The sequence below is a fragment of the Arachis stenosperma genome, chromosome 3 (genome assembly GCF_014773155.1).
Source record: "Arachis stenosperma cultivar V10309 chromosome 3, arast.V10309.gnm1.PFL2, whole genome shotgun sequence".
Taxonomy (NCBI): domain Eukaryota; kingdom Viridiplantae; phylum Streptophyta; class Magnoliopsida; order Fabales; family Fabaceae; genus Arachis; species Arachis stenosperma.
In genome coordinates, this window is record NC_080379.1 from 100,475,130 (window position 1) to 100,489,918 (window position 14,789).

At 41.7% G+C, this 14,789-nt stretch overlaps 1 non-coding gene across 1 annotated transcript; it reads right to left on the bottom strand.

Moving 5' to 3' along the window:
- Window positions 1-2,028: 2,028 nt before the first annotated feature.
- LOC130971279 (small nucleolar RNA R71) lies at window positions 2,029-2,136 on the bottom strand. The gene has a single exon (XR_009082506.1). It is a non-coding gene; the product is annotated as a small nucleolar RNA R71 (small nucleolar RNA).
- Window positions 2,137-14,789: the final 12,653 nt, after the last annotated feature.

Sequence of the window (14,789 nt, forward strand, 5' to 3'; positions counted from 1 at the left end):
AGAATGAATTCTAGTGTTTCAAGGTGATGTCCTTATCATCACCAAAGCTGATTGATTCTCATCAATTTAGCTCTTGAATGTAATGTCCTGCTGAAGCTTGGCTAGCCATGTCTAATTTCTTTAGACTAAAGGTTTAGACTAACATTGCATGATTCCTGGAATTCTCATGAAGAATTTTGATATCCTTATTTTCTTTTTCACTCAATTTTCGAAAAAAAAAATCCAAAAAAATTACAAAATCATAAAAACCAAAAAAATAATTTTATGTTTCTTGTTGAGTCTAGTGTCTCATTTTAAGTTTGGTGTCAATTGCATGTTTCTGTTCTTCTTGCATTTTTCGAATTCTTTCATGTGTCTTAATTGATCTTCAAGTTATTCTTGATGATTTCCTTGCTCTGATCTTTAAATTCTCTTGACTTGAGTGTTTTGTTGTTTCTCATATGCATTCTCAATTTGTTAGTGTCAGTAGTATACAAACTTTTAAGTTTGGTGTCTTGCATGCATTGTTTATTTGGTCTTAGTTTCATTTTGATTATTCCTCATTATTAAAAATCCCAAAAAAATTTTAATTTGTATCTTTTCAAGTCAATAAAATAGAGAATTGAAGATTCATAACATACAGTAGAGGAATTACACAGAAAAAGCTGGGCGTTCAAAACGCCCAGTGAAGAAGGAAAACTGGCGTTTAAACGCCAGCCAGGGTACCTGGCTGGGCGTTTAACGCCCAAAAAGGTAGTGTTTTGGGCGTTAAATGCCAGAATGGATACCATTCTGGGCGTTTAACGCCAGGATGGCACAAGAGGGAGGATTTTGTTTTTAATTCAAATTTTTTTCAAGTTTTCAAAATTTTTCAAAATCAAATCTTTTTCAAATCATGTCTTTTCAATCATATATTTTCAAAATCAATTTCTTTCCATTTTCAAAAATACTTGCTATCAATTAATGATTTGATTCAACATTTCAAGTATGTTGCCTTTTCTGTTGAGAAATGTTTAATGTTTGAATCATATCTTTCCTTGTTAGCTAAGTCATTAATTTTCAAAATCAAATATTTTTAAATTGTTTTTCAAATCATATCTTCTCAATCACATCTTTTTAAAAACCATAACTTTTCAATCATATTTTCTTAATCACATCTTTTTCAAAATAGTTTTCAATTATATCTTTTTTATTTCTAATTTCAAAAATCTTTTTCAAAAATCACTTTATTTCTTTCCCAATCATATTTTTCGAAAATCAATTAGTATTTTTCAAAATGTTTTTAAAATATTTTTAATTTATTTTCGAAAATTTCTTCCCCTCTTCTAACATCCTTCTATCTATGGACTAACACTCCTCCTCAATGCACAATTCAAACTCCATCTTTCTTGATAAGTTCAAATTTCTCTACCTCTTCCTTCTATTTTTCTTTTCCTCTGACACCTCAAGGAATCTCTATACTGTAACATAGAGGAATCCATATTTTCTTATTTTCTTCTCTTTCATATGAGCAGGACCAAAGACAAAAGCACTCTTGTTGAGGCTGACCCTGAACCTGAAAGGACCTTGAAGCAAAAGCTAAGAGAAGCTAAGACACAACTCTCTGTAGAGGACCTAACAGAAATCTTCAAACAAGAAGAAGACATGGCAGCCGAAAATAACAACAATGCCAACAATGCAAGGAAGGTGCTGGGTGACTTTACTGCACCTACTCCCGACTTCTATGGGAGAAGCATCTCTATCCCTGCCATTGGAGCAAACAACTTTGAGCTTACGCCTCAATTAGTTTCTCTAATGCAACAGAATTGCAAGTTCCATGGACTTTCATTGGAAGATCCTCATCAATTTTTAGCTAAATTCTTGCAAATCTGTGACACTGTCAAGACTAATGGGGTTGACCCTGAGGTCTACAGACTTATGCTATTCCTTTTTGCTGTAAGAGACAGAGCTAGGATTTGGTTGGACTCACAACCTAAAGAAAGCCTAAACTCTTGGGAAAAGCTAGTCAATGCCTTATTGGCAAAGTTTTTTCCACCTCAAAAATTGAGTAAGCTTAGAGTGGAAGTCCAAACCTTCAGACAGAAGGAAGGTGAATCCATCTATGAAGCTTGGGAAAGATACAAACAATTGATCAGAAAGTGTCCTTCTGACATGCTTTCTGAATGGAGCATCATAGGTATCTTCTATGATGGTCTGTCTGAACTGTCCAAGATGTCATTGGACAGCTCTGCTGGAGGATCTCTTTATCTGAAGAAGACGCCTGCAGAAGCTCAAGAACTCATTGAAATGGTTGCAAATAACCAATTCATGTACACTTCTGAAAGGAATCCTGTGAACAATGGGACGAATCAGAAGAAAGGAGTTTTTGAGATTGATACTCTGAATGCCATATTGGCTCAGAACAAAAAATTGACTCAGCAAGTCAATATGATTTCTCAAAGTCTGTCTGGAATGCAAGCTGCACCAGGCAGTACTAAGGACGCTTCATCTGAAGAAGAAGCTTATGATCCTGAGAACCCTTCAATGGAAGAGGTGAATTACATTGGAGAACCCTATGGAAACACCTATAATCCTTCATGGAGAAATCATCCAAATCTCTCATGGAAGGATCAACAGAGACCTCAAAAAGGTTTCAACAACAATAATGGTGGAAGAAACAGGTTTAGCAATGGCAAGCCTTTTCCATCATCTTCTCAGCAACAGACAGAGAATTCTAAGCAGAGCCACTCTGACTTAGCAACCATGGTCTCTGATCTAATCAAAACCACTCAAAGTTTCATGACTGAAACAAGGTCCACCATTAGGAATTTGGAGGCACTAGTGGGACAGCTGAGCAAGAAAATTACTGAACTCCCTCCTAGTACTTTTCCAAGCAATGCAGAAGAGAATCCAAAAGGAGAATACAAGGCCATTAACATGATCCACATGGCCGAACTTGGAGAGGAGGAAGAGGCAGTGATCGCCACTGAGGAAGACCTCAATGGACGTCCACTAGCCTCCAATGAGTTCCCTAATGAGGAACCATGGGAATCTGAGGCTCATAATGAGACCATAGAGATTCCATTGGATTTACTTCTGCCATTCATGAGCTCTAATGAGTATTCTTCCTCTGAAGAGGATGAAGATGTCACTGAAGAGCAAGTTACTAAATACCTTGGAGCAATCATGAAGCTAAATGACAAGTTATTTGGTAATGAGACTTGGGAGAACGAACCTCCTTTGCTCACCAAAGAACTGGATGACTTGACTAGGCAGAGATTACCTCAAAAGAGACAGGATCCTGGGAAGTTTTCAATACCATGTACCATAGGCACCATGACCTTTGAGAAGGCTCTGTGTGACCTAAGGTCAAGCATAAACCTCATGCCTCTCTTTGTAATGAAGAAGCTAGGGATCTTTGAGGTGCAAGCTGCAAGAATCTCACTAGAGATGGTAGACAAATCAAGAAAATAAGCTTATGGACTTGTAGAGGATGTTTTGGTGAAAGTTGAAGACCATTACATCCCTGCTGATTTCATAGTCCTAGAGACTGGGAAGTGCATGGATGAATCCATCATCCTTGGCAGACCCTTCCTAGCCACAGCAAAGGCTGTGATTGATGTGGACAGAGGAGAATTGATCATTCAAGTGAATAAAGAATCCTTTGTGTTTAAGGCTCAAGGATATCCCTCTGTTACCATGGAGAGGAAGCATGAAGAGCTTCTCTCAAAACAGATTCAAACAGAGCCCCCACAGTCAAACTCTAAGTTTGGTGTTGGGAGGCCACAACCAACTTCTATGTTTGGTGTTGAACCCCCACATTCAAACTCTAAGTTTGGTGTTGGGAGGTTCCAACATTGCTCTGAGTATCTGTGAGGCTCCATGAGAGCCCACTGTCAAGCTACTGATATTAAAGAAACGCTTGTTGGGAGGCAACCCAATGTTATATGTATCTATTTTCCTTTGTTATTTTATGTTTTCTGCAGGTTGATGATCATGGAAAGTCACAAAATCAATTAAAAAAGTAAAAATAGAATGAAAAACAGAAATAAAAACAGCACACCCTAGAGGAAAACCTTGCTAGCGTTTAAACACCAGTAAGGGCAGCAAATGGGCGTTTAACGCCCAGTCTGGCACCATTCTGGGAATTTAACGCTAGAAAGGGGCACCAGACTGACGTTAAACACCAGGAAAGGGCAAGAAGCTGGCGTTAAATGCCAGAAATGGACACCAGCCTAGCGTTTAATGCCAGAATTGGCATAGAGAGCATTTTCGCTCGCCAATTGGTGCAGGGATGAATTTTCCTTGACACCTCAGAATATGTGGACCCCACAGGATCCCCACCTACCCTACCACTCTCTCTCTTCTTCACCCATTCACCAATCAACTCAACACCTCTTCCCCAAAGATCCCTCACCTATCAAATCCCACTATTCTCTTCACCACTCACATCCATCCTTCATAAAACCCCACCTACCTCACCATTCAAATTCAAACCACTTTTCCTCCCAAACCCACCCATAATGGCCGAACCCTACCCCTCTCTCCACTCCTATATAAACCCATCTTCACCCCTTCATTTCCACACAACCTAAACACTACTTCTCCCCCTTGGCCGAACCACAAAGCCACCTCCATCTCCTCTATTTCTTCTTCTTCTACTCTCTTCTTTCTTCTTTTGCTCGAGGACGAGCAAACCTTCTAAGTTTGGTGTGGTAAAAGCATTGCTTTTTGTTTTTCTATAACCATTTATGGCACCTAAGGCCGGAAAAACCTCTAAAAAGAGGAAAGGGAAGGCAAAAGCTTCCACCTTCGAGTCATGGGAGATGGAGAGCTTCATCTCAAGGGTGCATCAAGACCACTTCTATGAAGTTGTGGCCATGAAGATGGTGATCCCCGAGGTCCCTTTCAAACTCAAAAAGAATGAATATCTGGAGATCCGACATGAGATCCGAAGAAGAGGTTGGGAAGTTCTTACCAACCCCATTCAACAAGTCAGAATCTTAATGGTTCAAGAGTTCTATGCCAATGCATGGATCACCAAGAAGCATGATCAAAGTGTGAACCCGGACCCAAAGAATTGGCTTACAATGGTTCGGGGGAAATGCTTAGATTTTAGTCCGGAAAATATAAGGTTGGCATTCAACTTGCCCATGATGCAAGAAGAAGAACACCCTTATACTAGAAGGGTCAACTTTGATCAAAGGTTGGACCAAGTCCTCATAGACATTTGTGAAGAGGGCGCTCAATGGAAGAGAGATTCAAGAGAAAAGCCGGTTCAACTGAGAAGGTATGACCTCAAGCCCGTGGCTAGGGGATGGTTGGAGTTTATCCAACGCTCAATCATTCCCACTAGCAACCGGTCCGAAGTTACTATAGACTGGGCTATCATGATTCATAGCATCATGATTGGAGAGGAAGTAGAAGTTCATGAGGTTATAGCCCAAGAACTTTATAAGGTGGCGGACAAGTCCTCTACCTTGGCAAGGTTAGCCTTTCCTCATCTTATTTGTCACCTCTGTTATTCAGTTGGAATTGACATAGAGGGAGACATCCTCATTGATGAGGACAAGCCCATCACTAAGAAAAGGATGGAGCAGACAAGAGATCCCACTCATCATGAAATCCCTGAGATACCTCAAGGGATGCACTTTCCTCCACAAAACTATTGGGAGAATTGAGTTCCAACATGGGACAACTAAGGGTGGAGCACCAAGAACATTCCATCCTCCTCCATGAAATTAGAGAAGATCAAAGAATCATGAGAGAGGAGCAACAAAGGCAAGGAAGAGACATTGAGGAGCTCAAACACTCCATAAGATCTTCAAGAGGAAGAACAAGCCGCCATCACTAAGGTGGACCCGTTCTTTAATCTCCTTGTTCTTTATTTTTCTTTTTTTTTCGAATTTTCATGCTTATGTTTATCTATGTTTGTGTCTTATGATCATTAGTGTCTTAGTGTCTATGCCTTAAAGTTATGAATGTCCTATGAATCCATCACCTTTCTTAAATGAAAAATGTTCTTAATTGAAAAAGAGAAGAATTGCATGAATTTTAAATTTTATAACAGATTAATTATTTTGATGTGGTGGCAATATTTTGGTTTCTGAATGTATGCTTGAACAGTGCATATGTCTTTTGAATTTGTTGTTCATGAATGATTGGCTCTTGAAAGAATGATGAAAAAGGAGACATGTTACTGAGGATCTGAAAAATCATAAAAATGATTCTTGAAGCAAGAAAAAGCAGTGAATATTCAAAAAAAACGAAAAGAAAAAAAAAGAAGAGAAAGAAATAAAGTTGTGATCCAAGGCAAAAAGAGTGTGCTTAAGAACCCTGGACACCTCTAATTGGGGACTCTAGCAAAGCTGAGTCACAATCTGAAAAGGTTCACCCAATTATGTGTCTGTGGCATGTATGTATCCGGTGGTAATACTGGAAGACAGAGTGCTTTGGGCCACGACCAAGACTCATAAAGTAGCTGTGTTCAAGAATAATCATACTTAAGTAGGAGAATCAATAACACTATCTGGATTCTGAGTTCCTATAGAAGCCAATCATTCTGAATTTCAAAGGATAGAGTGAGATGCCAAAACTATTCAGAGGCAAAAAGCTAAAAGCCCCGCTCATCTAATTAATACTGATCTTCATAGATGTTTTTGGAATTCATTGCATATTCTCTTCTTTTTATCTTATTTGATTTTCAGTTGCTTGGGGACAAGCAACAATTTAAGTTTGGTGTTGTGATGAGCGGATAATTTATACGCTTTTTGACATTGTTTTTAGTATGTTTTTAATTTGTTTTAGTTAGTTTTTATTATATTTTTATTAGTTTTTAGTTAAATTTCACTTTTCTGGACTTTACTATGAGTTTGTGTGTTTTTCTGTGATTTCAGGTATTTTCTGGCTGAAATTGAGGAACCTGAGCAAAAATCTGATTCAGAGGCTAAAAAGGACTGCAGATGCTGTTGGATTCTGACCTCTCTGCACCCGAAGTAGATTTTCTGGAGCTACAGAAGCTCAATTGACGCGCTCTCAACTGCGTTGGAAAGTAGACATTCTGGGCTTTCCAGAAATGTATAATAGTCCATACTTTGCCCGATATTTGATGGCCTAAACCGGTGTTCCAAATCAGCTCAAAACTACCTGGCGTTAAACACCGGAACTGGCACAAGAATGGGAGTTAAACGCCCAAAGTGGAACAAAAGCTCGCGTTTAACTCCAAGAAAAGTCTCTACACATGAAAGCTTCAATGCTCAGCCCAAGCACACACCAAGTGGGCCCGGAAGTGGATTTTTATGTCATTTACTCATTTTTGTAAACCCTAGGCTACTAGTTCTCTACAAATAGGACCTTTTGCTATTGTATTTTTATCTTTGGATCTTTGATCATCTTTAGATCTTTGAATCTTTTGATCACATTTTGGGGGTTGGCCTCACGGCCATGCCTAGACCTTGTTCTTATGTATTTTCAACGGTGGAGTTTTTACACACCATAGATTAAGGTGTGGAGCTCTGTTGTACCTCGAGTATGAATGCAATTACTATTGTTCTTATATTCAATTCAGCTTATTCTTATTCTAAGATATTCATTCGCACTCAAGAACTTGATGAATGTGATGATTATGTGACGCTCATCATCATTCTCACTTATGAACGCGTGCCTGACAACCACTCCCGTTCTACAAGCAAACAAGGCTTGAATGTTTATCTCTTGGATTCCTTAATCGGAATCTTCGTGGTATAAGCTAGAATTGATGGCGGCATTCAAGAGAATCCGGAAGGTCTAAACCTTGTCTGTGGTATTCTGAGTTGGATTCAATGATTGAATGACTGTGACGAGCTTCAAACTCCTGAAGGCTGGGCGTTAGTGACAGATGCAAAAGAATCAATAGATTCTATTCCAACCTGATTGAGAACCGACAGATGATTAGCCGTGCTGTGACAGAGCGCGTTGAACATTTTCACTGAGAGGACGGAACTGTAGCCACTGACAACGGTGATGCCCAACATACAGCTTGCCATGGAAAGGAGTAAGAAGGATTGGATGAAGACAGTAGGAAAGTAGAGAGACGGAAGGGACAAAGCATCTCCATACGCTTATCTGAAATTCTCACCAATGAATTACATAAGTATCTCTATCTTTATTTTATGCTTTATTCATAAATCATCCATAACCATTTGAGTCTGCCTGACTGAGATTTACAAGGTGACCATAGCTTGCTTCATACCAACAATCTCCGTGGGATCGACCCTTACTCGCGTAAGGTTTATTACTTGGACGACCCAGTGCACTTGCAGGTTAGTTGTGCGAAGTTGTGATAAAGAGTTGAGATTGAAATTGAGCGTACCATGTTGATGTCGCCATTGATGATCACAATTTCGTGCACCACTTATCATATGCTAAAAGGGCAAATTATACTAATTAATCCACTTAATATATAACTAGTAAGCTATAAGTGCAAATCAAGCTAAATATCTAAGATATATACAGCCAAAAGTACAAAATGCAAAAATAAAATAGAAATATAGCAAAAGCAAAAGAAAAATGTGCAAGTACTAAAAGATAAAATAAAATACAGAAAATGAAAAAAATAAGATAAAAGAGTCTTATAGTGGTTCACCAAAAAATATACCAGAGATGGCAACCTTCCCATACTTAAATAATAGCATCATCCTCGATGCTCACTCAAACTTGGTGTGAAGAAGTGTCATCTCCGGAAGGATGGGCTGCCGATGTCTCTGCGAGTGGAAGGGGGTCTGTCTGCTGAAGGGGAGGCTCAGTCTGTAGAGGGATCTCTAAGTCAGCTGGCTAGATCGGATGGGGCTCCCCATGGTGTGGTGCAACCTGCTCAGGTGCTGCCTGCGCAGCCTTGGTATGTGCCTCCTCCTCATGATCGCTCGCCTCCTCCTCAGTTGTCTCTGATGGTGTGTCGGGCTCGGAGGGAATGTTGCCACCGGATCGGATCATCAACTTGAGGTGCTCATAGCGTCGCCATAACGTCGCCTGTTGCGACGCTCAGACCTCTCAAATTGCTGCTGGTGGCGGCGCTCTATCTGGTCTAAGTGGTCAAAGAGTCGGTGCACCAGAAGATAAACGGGCTCAGGAGCAGGCGGGGGTGCAGTGGATGGAGCTAGGGCAGTGGATGCTAAAGGGGCAACTGAAGACGTAGCTACCTGACGTGGCAGAAATTGGCGAGTTAAGAAATTATTAATAGAAATATATTGCAAGTACAGTCCTTAACCAGCCGAAAATCCGCTTATCAATTTAGAAGGGCTGTCACAATATTGAAATTAAAATACCGGGTGTATGAATCCCAGGTCGTCTCCCAACGAGTTGCAGAAAGATGTGCTATTCTATCAATCAGGTATTTTCAAAAATGGTTGAGTTGATAAACAGGAAATTAATTTAGATAATTTAATTGATTTTAAATAAAAGCCTTGACTGGGAGTAGATTAGTTGGAAGCCCTATTCTTGTTGAAGTACTCTAAAGATTAATTAATAATTGGAAGTTGCTATGCTTAGTTATCCCTTACTAGGTAAAGGAAAGTCAAGCAAGTTGGAAAGTTGTTTCTAGTCACAAGTCCTAATCCTCTCCCTTGGAAAGGGCTAGTGTCAATGATTGGAGGGTGATCCAACAATAAACCCAATTATAATTTCTCTCTTGAGTAATTCAATTCAAGGTTTCCTTTCAATCATCTCCCAATCAAGTTATGGAACTACTCACTCATCATAATTATAAACTTCACAGAATCAATGGGGAAATAAAAGAAGACATGATAAATAATAATGAAAGGGATTAATTGAAAATAAAAATAGTCTATATTAATAACTTGTGAAAATAATCAAATGTCAACTCTGGAGGAATTAGGAATATGGAAGAATAAATGAAAAGCAAATAACAGAATATAATGACTAGTACCGGAGGTAGACTCTTCTCAAAAGCTAAAGCCAAAATCTTCAAAATCCTAATGAATGTCCAAGTGAGTAAAACCTAGGGGAGAAGTAAATTTAGATCTAAAAACTAAAAATTATGCAGAATGAATGTTGTTCTCGGTCTCTGCATGTTTCCTGGCTCTAATTCGTGTTTCTGGGCCAAAAATTGGATTGAAATCCGGCCCAGAAACTCTGCCAGTGACTTCTGAAATTCTGCAGATCGCGCACGTCACGCGGCCACGTCGTCCACGCGTTCGCGTCACTCAGCATTTCTCGTACCACGCGTGCGCGTCATCTACGCATTCGCGTCGTTCATGCAGCTTCCAATACGCGCGGTTGCGTCAGGCACGCGAGCGCGTCACTGTTACTTCTTCCATTTCGCGCGGTCGCGTCATCCATGCGACCGCGTGACTTCTTGTTGGTTATCTTCTCAATTTTTTGTGTTCTTTTAATTTTTGCATGCTTCCTTTCCATTTCTTAAGCCATTCCTGCCCTGTAATTCCTGAAATCACTTAACACACATATCAAGGCATCAAATGGTAATAAGAGAGGATTAAACAAAAGAAAATAAAAGCCAAAGAATCATGTTTTCAATCATAGAGTATTTTTAGGAAGGAATTGTAATTACATGCAAATCATATGAATAAGTGGGCAAAGACTTGATAAAACCACACAATTAAACGCAATATGAATCATAAAATAGTGGTTTATCACTGCCTCAGCAGAGTTAGTGAGAAAAGGAGATCGGTAGCTGTTCATACCCTGGGTCAAGCTGTCCGACCCGGGATGTTTAGCGACAAGCCGACCGACCTCTTCAGGTCAGACTATCCGACCTCTTCTCAAAGAACTCGGCCAAATGCCCGACCTCTTCTCAAAGAGCTCGGCCAACTCGCCAAAGGAGCCCAAAGCAGGCCCAAAACGAAGGAACACAGCCCAATCTAAAGGCAGCCAAAGCCCAGAAAGATAAAAGGCGGTTCCCTTGAAGATAAGATGACCTCACTTAAAGATAAGATAAAGATAAGATAAAAATAACTAACTTATCTTATCCACAGGAGGCCACATCTCACCATTATAAATACACTGGAGCACCCAGGTATAACTCATACTCTGATTCTACTTAAAACATGTTTAATACCCATGCTAACTTAAGCATCGGAGTCTCTTGCAGGTACCCCCCACCCTCCGAGGACGAAGGATCAGCACCATCACCAGGTCCAACAAGTCGGACACACCAGCTCCAGCCGCTATACACCTGCCGGACACGTCGGCTCCGACCAACACAGAAGATCTCGTCCGAGATCGACCTACAGTTTCAGGTAACCCTCGGAACATTGGCGCCGTTGCTGGGGAACCTGGAAGTCATCCCACCACCATGGCGGACAACCATGACAACGACCACGATTTAGATCTAGAGGATAGAACGCCACATAAAAACGCGGACGCCACCCCCAAAAGCACACCCCAAAATGGGGGAGATAAGTAACCTACAAACACAGAAATCATGGAAGCACTGCAAGCTCAACAAAACTGCCTCCAACAACTCGAAAAAGAAGACGAGCATCAACGGGAAGCCAAGAAGGACCTCCGAAGGGAAACTAGGCGACGCCGAGAGTTAAAAGATAAGCTCTTAAAACTCGAAGCTGATCTCAAAACCGAGACGGCTCGATCCAGTCACGAAGATAGCCCCCACAAAGATCAAGACCCATTCACCAAAGAGATCATGAAAGCTAAAGGTCCCAAAGGACTTCAAAGCTCCCAACATGACTCCGTACGACGGCACATCAGATCCAAGCTATTATCTTAGCAATTTCAGAAGCAGGATGTATCTCACGGAGGCCTCAGATGCAATCCGTTATTCTCCATCCAGAAGGACAAAGCCAAACACGCATCAAGCCTATTAGGGATCAAGCAAGGAGATCGAGAGAGCCTTCGCAACTACATGGAAAGATTCAACAAAACATGTCTAGACATACAAAGTCTGCCAACAGAAGCAGCTATCAGGGGTCTCATCAATGGTCTACGAGAAGGACCTTTTAGCCACTCAATATCCAAGAAGCACCCAAACATCTCGGAACGAGGTACAGGAACGGGCAGAGAAGTACATTAACATGGAGGAAAACTCTCAACTAGGAGAGATCTCAAAAATCAAACATTCCTACTCCTCTCGGGATAAGGATAAAGAGTCCAAGAAAAAAGAAGATCAACATGGAGAGAAGCCTAGAAAATACCACAATTACACCCCCTTCGGGTGTCTGTTGTGGATATCTACCGAGAAATATGCAACATTGAGAAGATCCCATCAACTCGCCCAATCAAAAACAAAAGAGGTCGGACGCGTTGAAGGTCCACCTCACACCAAAGAGGTCGGACAAATTGAAGGTCAACCTCACACCAAAGAGGTCGGACAAAGTTGAAGGTCCACCTCACACCAAAGAGGTCGGACGCGTTGAAGGTCCACCTCACACCAAAGAGGTCGGACAAATTGAAGGTCAACCTCACACCAAAGAGGTCGGACAAGTCGAAGGTCTACCTCACACCAAAGAGGCCGGACAAGTCGAAGCTCAACCTCACACCAAAGAGGTCGGACAAGTTGAAGGTCCACCTCACACCGAAGAGGTCGGGCGAGTTAAGGTCCACCTCACACCTAAGAGGTCAGACACGAGTTTAAGGTCCACCTCACACCAAAGATATCGGGCGAGTTTAGGGTCCACCTCACACCAAAGAGGTCGGACAAGTTGAAGGTCCACCTCAAACCGAAGATATCGGGCGAATTGATGGTGCACCTCACCCCAAAGAGGTCGGACAAGTTGAAAGTCCACCTCACACCAAAGAGGTCGGATGAGTTAAACATCTACCTCACACCAAAGAGGTCGAACGAGTTGAACGTCCACCTCACACCAAAGAGGTCGGACGAGTTGAAAAGGACAACGGAGTACGAACAAGCCTTCCGAGATTTCAAAATTCTTGGGGCAATCACCCATTCTTTCCAGACCACGGGAAAGTGAAGAACTCATTACACCTCGCAGTGGGAAGTCAGGCAATAGCCTCAGCACTAGTCAGAGAAGATGAAAGTGGGCAACAACCCGTCTACTTCATCAGCAAAGCTCTACAAGGGACCGAACTAAACCATCAACAGATAGAAAAAGTTTGCCTACACCCTCATACTCACCTCTCGATGACTCCACCCATACTTTCAAGCTCACACTATCAGAGTTCGGACCAACCAGCCCATAAAAGACATCCTACAGAAAACAAACTTAGCTGGAAGAATCCTACAGAGGACAGCTCGGATAATTCGGGGGACCCTGGACAAAACCAGAAAACATCTTGGACAATTCGGGGGACCCTGGACAAAAACAGAAAACAGCTCGGACAAATCGGGAAAAACGAAGTCCGACACATAGAAACATAGAATGCCCGAGCTGATGCATTTTCAAAACTAGCCAGCACCAACAACTCGGACAACTCGAGAACATGAAGTCCGACACATACCTCAGGAGCAGAATGCCCGAGCTAATGCACTTTCAAAACCAGCCAGCACCAACAGCTCAGACAATTCGGGGATATGAGGTCCAACACATACCTCGGGAGCAGAACACCCGAGCTGATGCATTTTCAAAACTAGCCAACACCAAACAAGGGGGCAATAACAGAAGCCTCATCCAGGCTACATCACAAGACCACAACAAGTCAATCTCAGAGATGTACTCAGGGTCAGCCACAGTAACACGCATTAAAAAACTATGGAATCCAGCCAATTAGACATGCCATCCGGGATCTTAGTATACATCTCTAAGTCATAGGTCAACTATGGGGTTACTACCAAACAACTCGGGCAACAACTCGAACAATAACAGCAAAATATCAGGTGTCAGATACAACAGTAAAAGGGAAACCCCAAGACTCACACGAAGGTCCAGGGGCACCCTTTGGAGGCAACAACGGAGCAAAAACCCAAATACAAAGTCAAAGCTTTACATCAAAAAGCATGCCACCTTTCACATTGCCCCACCAGAGGAGCTCATCAGTGTAACATCACCTTGGTCGTTCGCAAAGAGGGGACTCGACCTCCTCGGACTATTTCCCCAAGGATTGGGACAAGTCAAGTTCCTCATTGTAGGGGTGTTCATAAAATGGATGGAGGCAGAGCCCCTAGCTAGTGCCACTGCTCAAAGAAGTCAGAAATTCTTGTACAGAAACATTATTACAAGCACCAATTCACATCCGTAGAACACCCACAAGCCAATGGACAAGCAGAAGTTGCCAACAAAGTCATACTAGCTAGGTTAAAATGGAGACTACAGGACGTAAAGGGAGCTTGGGCTGAAGAGCTCCCACAAGTCCTATGGGCATATCGGACAACTCCACACTTCACCACGGGGGAATCACCCTTCCGATTGATTTACGGAATGGAGGCAATGATCCCAGTAGAGATCAAAGAAGGATCCCCCAGAATGATCTTCTACAATGAAGAGGTCAACTCCCAAATCCAAAGGAAAGAACTCGACCTACTTCCAAGAGTCCGAGAGAGAGCTCCGATCAAGGAAGAGGCGTTAAAACGTCAAATGGCCTCAAGATACAATCAGAAGGTAGTACAGCGAAGCTTTGCCAACAACAACCTCATCCTAATCCGAAATGATATCGGAACAACTCGACCTGGAGAAGGAAAGCTACCAACCAACTGGAAAGGACCATACCAAGTTGTTTAGAAGAACTGGGGAAAGGTTGCTACAGACTGTCCGAACTCGAAGGGCAAGAGCTACTAAGGTCATGGCATGCCTACAATCTAAAAAGGGCACCAGGCCGAGATCCAAAAAGATTGCCCGACCTAGAAAGGTAAGTACTAACATGTACACACTCTTATCTTTATATTATTGTTAAAAAGATTGCAGATT